This window comes from Dipodomys merriami, unplaced genomic scaffold, assembly GCF_024711535.1.
Source record: "Dipodomys merriami isolate MVZ:Mamm:240054 unplaced genomic scaffold, mDipMer1.0.p SCAF_38, whole genome shotgun sequence".
Classification (NCBI taxonomy): Eukaryota; Metazoa; Chordata; class Mammalia; order Rodentia; family Heteromyidae; genus Dipodomys; species Dipodomys merriami.
The window spans coordinates 11,886,334-11,894,342 of NW_027205381.1; the positions used below are offsets into that span (position 1 = coordinate 11,886,334).

The 8,009-nt window shown below is 35.9% G+C and overlaps 1 pseudogene; it reads right to left on the minus strand.

Moving 5' to 3' along the window:
- Positions 1 to 6,411: 6,411 nt before the first annotated feature.
- On the minus strand, positions 6,412 to 7,169 carry LOC138804981 (RNA-binding motif protein, X chromosome-like; annotated as a pseudogene).
- Positions 7,170 to 8,009: the final 840 nt, after the last annotated feature.

Genomic DNA, 8,009 nt, shown 5'->3' on the forward strand with positions numbered 1-8,009 from the left:
CAAAGGTCACAATACCTTTCAAAGACAAGATCCAAACCCCAATACCTAAAGACCTCTTGTTAAGCCCATCTCTTAAAGTTTTTAAAAGATCCACAGTGATTCTCTGTGGACCAATCTGAAACATGGTTCTTTAGGAGACAAACAAGATATAAAATGGATGTGGATAAGCCATGCCTGGAACCCTAGCTATTCAGGAGTCTGAAATCTGAGGGTACTGTTTTGAAAGCAGAACAGGAAGAAAAGTCCACAAGACCCTTACCTCCACTTAACCAGCAATCAGCTGGATAAGGTGTGACACAAGTGGTAGAGCACCAGTCTTGAGGGCAAGAAAAAACAGTGGGAACACAAATCACTGAGTTCAAGCCCCAGTATAAGCATTAAAAATCAAGAGAAAAGACTGAATTTAAATTGAAGATGTGATTAATAGCTGCTTTAATAAGGAAGTATTTGGACTGATGAATGGCTTTCTCCAAGTAAGGCTATATAACTAAAGGAGAGATTATAGCATAGATATTTTGGATAAAATAATATTAAACTGGATGGATAATGCTATAATTGTAAAGATTCTTTGATTCTCAAATTTTAAAAACCACAGAAATATGAGACTGTGGGAGAGAATAATGATGTGAACTTAAGAAATGAAAATAATGGAAGGGATTGTTTGAAATGTAGTGTATTTAAGAATATTCACTTATGATCAATTCAACAAAAATCCCTACCATGGAATCTTAAAGAATATTGATCCCATATTTATTAGACTCAGTGAAGAAAGCAAGAAAGGATTGTTCAAACAGAAGTTTGTGCGAGAACAGTTAGTTGAAAGAAGAAAAATGAGCAATATTATTATGGGCAATATATTATGGGCAGAAATTGTATTTGAGTAGATGAAACTGTGTTGAGATGGCTAGAAGCCTACAGGAGAGTTGGTAATTAGAAGGAGTCAAGACTCAGACACAATCACAAAGTAGAAAAATGTAAAGTTGACTCAAAATGACCAAAAGGGTTATTATCAACGGGTTACTTGAATGAGAAGTGAGTTTTTCTTAAAGCATTGAATTTGAAATGGCTTGTAGATATTCAGATATGTCTTGGAAATATGATACAAACTGGCTTTCCTAAGGTGAAATTGATCATAATATGAAAGACTTTTCACATAGTCTTTCTCAAAACACTACATGAATGCACTGAAAGAATTTCTAAGTTTACTAAGATAATATAGTATTTTCACTAAAATCTGTCACTGATATATTACCACTGCAATGCCGATGTGATGATATTTAGTTATTTCTGTCTTCCAAGTGATAATGATGCATTTTTATATTTCCCACAAAATTTTCACATTACTTATTATGTAATCTTGCATTTAAATATTTTCAAAGTAATTGCATATCTGAAATTATCAACTGTCTGTAAAATATGTTTGTACATTGTTTAGTCTAGGATTCAAACAAAACTTGAATAAAAGCCTAACTCATAACTTATTCCATTTAGTTGGCACCACCCATTGAGAGTTAAGAATAATTGAAAATTCACAGATTAAAGAACATAAGTATGTGTGAAAATCATCAATACATGTACACTTAAAAAAATTTCTAATGCACTAAAGTCTGGATAAGAAGTCTAGTTAGTTATTTACTATTGTCCTTCAAATTCTAAACTACAAGGATCAAATCTTAAGCAACTGTGTTCCAAGTTTTCTAGTGCATTCTAACAAGTTCCTTCTAAGTTCTGGTGATTTAAAAAGAGAAAAAAATGGGCAAAGTTTGAAACATTTCAGGCATTCTGCTATTAAATGGGTCAATATCAAAATGGCATTTTATTTGCATTATGAAATCCAGTAGAAAAATATAAACAGTGGATAAGTAAAGCCTCAGAGTCCAAGTAGTAGAGCAAAGCTTATGGCTCTTTTTAAAAATATTTTTATTGTGACTATACTGTACAGAGGGGTTACAGTTACATGAGTAAGGTGATGAGTACATTTCCTATTGAGCATTGTTACCCCCTCCTTCATTTTCCCCCTACCATCACTATCATTTCCACCTTTCAAACTCCTCCCCACCTCCAAGTTGTAAAGTTAGTTTTCAACATAGTGTCTTGTACATCTCATTGTTACAATGAGTCAACCTGTATCCTTGTTTCAGCATCTTGTTATTTCCATTCCCCTCCCCAAATCAGAAAAATGTATTAACAAGATGCAGGGCATCAGAATTAAATACAGTGACAACAGGGGTTATAATCTGATGGGGAAAGAACATACAAAAGAAACAAAAAAATCACATAGTATATTAAAAAACAATGTCAACAAAGAAAAATCCTCTTATGTCCCTGCCCTGGGATTCGTTTTGCTTAGCATCATCTTATATGTTCATATGTACATAGCTTTTGGCCTTTGCTGCTTGTATGGTAAGATTATCCTAAATGTATCCTAGTTATTGTAAATAAGGAAAACATGGGATTTATGCTTCTTTGGTCTGGCTTACTTCACTTAATTGGAAAAAAATTATATTAAGTGAAGTAAGCTTATGGCTCCTAAACTATCAAGCACTGTGCCTTTTCTGCAAAATTGTATCTTTCTTAGTCAACTAGACCCTTAGAAAGCTGAAATTGTGATAACTAATTCTGATGATATAATCAAGATAAAATAATGTCTGTGTAATAACGATGTTTCAAGCTAGGCGCCAGTGGCTCATGCCTGTAATCCTAGCCACTCAGGAGCCTGAGATCTGAGGATCACAGTTCAAAAGCCATTCTAGGCAGGAAACTCCGTGAGACTCTTATCTCCCAATGAACCCCTAGAAAACAGGAAGTGGCACTGTGGCTCAAGCGATAGAGCGCTCGCCTTTAACTGAAGAGCTGAGGGATAGCACCCCAAGCCCTGAATTCAAGCCCCATCACTGACAGACAAATAAATAAATAAATAAATATGTTTCAAGGGCTAGAGCTGAAATGTTGGCATTCTATGAGAATGCACTGTTACATGCCACAAAAAAAAAACCTGAAAGAAATATGGAAAACGAACTTTTCTTTGTCTTCCCACACTCTGTTTATCTGCCTGTGTACTACAGAATTATATGAGGAAAGTACATTGTAAAGGAAACCCAAGGTTCTGTGACAGTTTATTAAAGCATTTTTGTTTTTTGCAAGATAAAATCTAGATGTGCTATTTTGTATGTGTTCCTTATCTCTTTCTCCATCTTTCTCTCCTTCACCATGGCCCAGGAACAATGGAGCCAGCTAACTATAAACTGAAACAACTGAAGCTGAGAGCCTAAGTAACTAATTCATCCTTTAAATTGGTTCTCGCTAGTAGATGGTCATTGTGACAAAAACTCTAACACAATTAGATAGACCCCAAGGTCTATGCATGCTCATATAATCTCTTCACTGCCTCCTCTGTTCTTTAAGTCGCCTCCACATTACTGTAAAATAGAAGGTAATATACATGTCCTGTAATTGACTATTATCTTATACTGTTTGGGGAACACTTGCTGGATTTGTTGTTTTACCACAGGAAAGGGCTACAGCAGTATGATACTGAGTGGAGGAATGTAGCCTCTGCTAACTAAAACCCTACAGTGATGGAGCAGAACAGAAAGTATTCCAAACTTACTGGCATTGTGCATCATACCACCTGTTTTATATACATATATACACATATATATGTGTATATATGTGTATATATGTACACACACACACACACACACACACACACACACACACACACACACACAGTCGGTCATGGGGCTTGAACTCTGGGCCTCGGCACTGTCTCTCAGTTCTTCAACTCAAGGCTAGCGCTCTACCATGTGAACTACAGCGCCACAGCACTGAGTGGTTTATTGGAAATGAGTCTTACGGACTTTTGTGCCTGGGCTGGCTTTGCACCATGATCCTCAGATCTCAACCTCCTGAGTAGCTAGGATTACAGGCATGAGCCACTGGTGCCCAGCTACCTGTCATATTTTTCTAGAGCCCTAACTCAACCGGAGACCAGACAGCAAGTTAGCTGACTGATACAGTTCATTAAGTTGAGCTTCTGTATGGCAAGTAGATATAGTGCTTTAAGATAACATGAAAATGTTAAAGGGGAAATGAGAATATACATCCCTAAAGTGGACGATCATCTTTATTATTATTTTCCTCCCTTTCCCAACTAGTGTCTAAATATCATTGGTACTCAAGTTTGTTTAGAATAAGCATCTCAAAATTTATTTCATCTGTAAGATAAGCCAATAATATCTGCCTCACATGAACAAGAGCTCTAATTATAAAATGGTCTACTCCAAAGAGCAATTCCAGACAATTACCGACCATTTGCACTGTTACTATAAAACAACCTACTGTGCTGCTATTAATTCCATTCTTTTGGGGGTGATATCCTAATATTGTCATTGTTTTGTAGGTGTTTTGTAGGTGTTGTAGGTTTTACTGAAGTCTCTCTTTTTTTAAAAAGACAAAGGTTCAGATTTTTTTGATTTGGCACAATAGCTTTCCACTGAATAATTTTATAATAGGATTTGTTATCTTAAACTTACTCATTTGATCAATTCTTAAACTTTTGTATATGTAGTTTATATTGCATACTATTTGTCAAACATAGAATGCACTGAAAAATAAGTATGGCCACAATTTTATAAGTAAAAATTTCAGTATATAATCATAATTATTAAAATATTTTATTATGTGCTTATAAAGCTGATTTGGACAAGTGGCTGCATGGTTGATAATATGTTATGAAAATTTCCTCCAGGTTTTAGGGAAATAATGTTATAAAAGAAAATAATTTAAAAACATAAAAAAAGAAAATAATGATTTTAAATGCAGTTAAAATGATTCTGAATAGAACAAATAAACACTAAAAACATGAGAATTCTTCTCAGGAAGTGATTCTTTTTTAAAAAATTTATTTTATTAAAAATTTTATTTTATTATTATGGTTTTGCTTATATGGTACTAAGGAATTTAATTCAGGGCTTCATACATGCTAGGCAAGCATTCTACTACTAAGCACACTCACAGCCTCAGGAGGTGATTCTTAATGGGTGTACCAGACATCAGTTTTATACTATTTAGTATACTATTTTGTATAAAACTCTGGAGTCAGTTTTGTTCTTTGGGTAATTCAAACTGAATGAAATATTGGGAAAATGTTATGAGAAAATGGAACCTAGTGAAAAGCTTGTTCTTTAAAAAACTCGTTTTTAACCTGAGGTCCCTAGAATCCTAGATAGCTCTGGATGGGCTTCAATAGATTTGTGAAATTGTCTGAATAATTTGCATAAGCTCACAGGTATATTTTGTTAGCCTTAAAGGGAGTCATATTCCAACTAAGGTTAAAAAATTCCTTCATAGCTACTGCAATAATGCATCCTCACTAAAACTGTAGTTTATGTCTGAGCAAGCTCATCTTAGATATGAGCAAAATTACATGTACAGAATTCAGGAAAGTGACTGCACAGTAGCTCTCAGGTTTCCCATGGTAGTGCTGTTTATTAACTTTGTAACCCTTTCTAGACTCATGTCAAAACAAACAAAAATGTTTTTTTCTTTGTTTTGGACAAACTTTTTATTTAGTATTCAGTAGTTGTGTAACACACAATTAAATGGTCATATTCAGGTAGGGGAAAGAGGAGGCTCTTGCAGATTCCTAAGGAAATGTCAAAAAGACAATGGCCAAAATCATCCATTGTTTGTTTCTTTTTTGAGGGTTGATGGGTGAATAGCACTTTGCTAACATAGATATCAGATATATCAGGTTTTTCATATGGAGAACACTGAGATTTCAGTTGGAAAACATTCTGAAATGCTAAGAGGAATGTACCCCAACCATTCTCTATTAACTTGCTTATCTGTGTAGGCAGAATGATTCATCTCTTTCAATGGAGACTAATGTACATCTAGGTGGGTAGATGCTTGTGGAAGATCTTAGAATTGCTTGCCTAACTGGGGAAAGCAGATAGGAGATGACCTTTATGTACACTTTAAGTTGGAAAGTTACAACAAATGCAGCAATGGTACTGGACACCATGCTGCAAATGAACTTTATGATGGTAGGATGGAAGGGAAAAACTGTGAAAGCAAGGGAAGGGATAACATTATACATAAGGAAATGTATTCTTTACCTGAGCTGTAACCCCTCTGTTTTTAGCATTTTCAAATAAAAATAAGAGAAACATTAACAACAGTAGTACAAGTCTTCACATTTGCTTATTGAATGCAATTTGTAATAACAAACAGAATTAAGCATATTTAACTTATTCTTTCCTCACAAGAACATCAACATAATGAAGGGGAACTTAACAGGAAAAGCTGACTTTTTTTGGTTTTTGTTTTAATAGTCCTTGGGGGTAATTAGGACAGAATAGTTTCCATTTTATAAATGTGTGTTTTGGTCCAAAGTTTTGTTTGTTTTTAGGATCTGCTTCTGCCTCCCCTTCTGTCAAACTGGCTTCTTCCACAGCCACCAGCTCTTGGTGTTCCTCAGCTTGAACTGCTGTAGGAATCAACTGGAGGAGGGTACCTCCTTTCCACAGAAGGAGAAGCCCTCGTTCTTGTCTGCCAAGCCAGATCATGACCCCTTGAGTAGAGATCACCTTAGCTGCTTGAGTAATTGTCTCCACTTCTTCCACATCCGTCCCTTGAACTGCTGTAATCATCATCGTGACTACTTCCACCACGACATGGCAGGGGGCTCTGATGTAGCTGGAGTACGGCATGAGTTATTATAACTCTCAAATGAATCTCTGTAAGAAACCTCCACTTGGGTGATCGGAACAGTCAAGATCCAGACTATCTCCATCCCCATCAGTGCAGCCTTGATGGATAAGCATTGCATGAATAGGAATGACCAGTGCATCATATCTTTTGTCGTGAGAATCTTGGTAGTCTCTACTTGGATAGCTGAGTTTAGCAAAATATCAAACATTTCTTGGGGACATATAAACCTCTCTTTGCAAAGTCAGGGGTTCCCTTTGACATAAACTTCCATAACGGTCTCTTTCATGTGACAGTGGATCTCTTGTTCTTTTTCCATGGCCATTGCTAGCTGGTCCTGAAGGGGTTGATCTTTATGAGGAGGACCACCTGCGAGGACCTCTGCTTCTTGGAGGTAGAGGTGGGCTACATCTACGATGGTTTAGACGCTGATTGTACCTTGATGGCTTTTCCATTGCGTCTCTGGCTACATCCTTAGCATCTGCTAGACCTTCAAAGGTGGCGAAAGCACACCCTCTGAATTTGTTTCATGATCTTTCACCAGAAGCACCTCCAGTATTCGTTCATATTTAACAAATACTGCTTCAAGAGCTATCGTATTTGTTTCTGTATTAAACATACCAGCTAATAGCTTCAACCACTGGTTAAAGTCATATGCTTTAACATTTTTTTCTTTTTTTCCTGGACAGTTATATTCAGATATGGGGCCAGAGGTTCAAGCCCATAAGAATTTGCCAATGGACATTTAAAGAAGCAGTGCACGCACACACACACACATGCACACGCACACATAGATGCATATGCACACACACACACACACACACACATACACACATATACAAAAGACAACTACCAGGACCCAGATCTACACTGAGATGTCCCTAGGACTATTGTCCAATGAGAAAAAAGAAAAGAAAAGAGAAGCAACAGCTTTCAGTTTTTAGTATGTATATATCTGTTGGATAAGCAGTCTGGTGAATATAAGTGACCCACTCTGATCTCTGTTTACAATCCTATAAGCTGCAAACAGTAAAGAAGTGAACTTTTTCATTCATAGTTATTCTTAAATTTTGATTCACTTGGAAAAAAACATAAATTCTAGTAGCCAAAACACAAGAAGAAAATTAATTATAAAGTTATGCTCAGGAAGAATTTTCTGGAAAAGAAACAAGTTCAAATATGAAAGATGAGAAGGAAGTGACAGGCTAAAATTGAGGGTTTTTTTTACAAGAAAACTACAAACTTGAATAATCTTCAAAAATATGAACATTTTTGTGGTGGGATTGGTGTTTAAA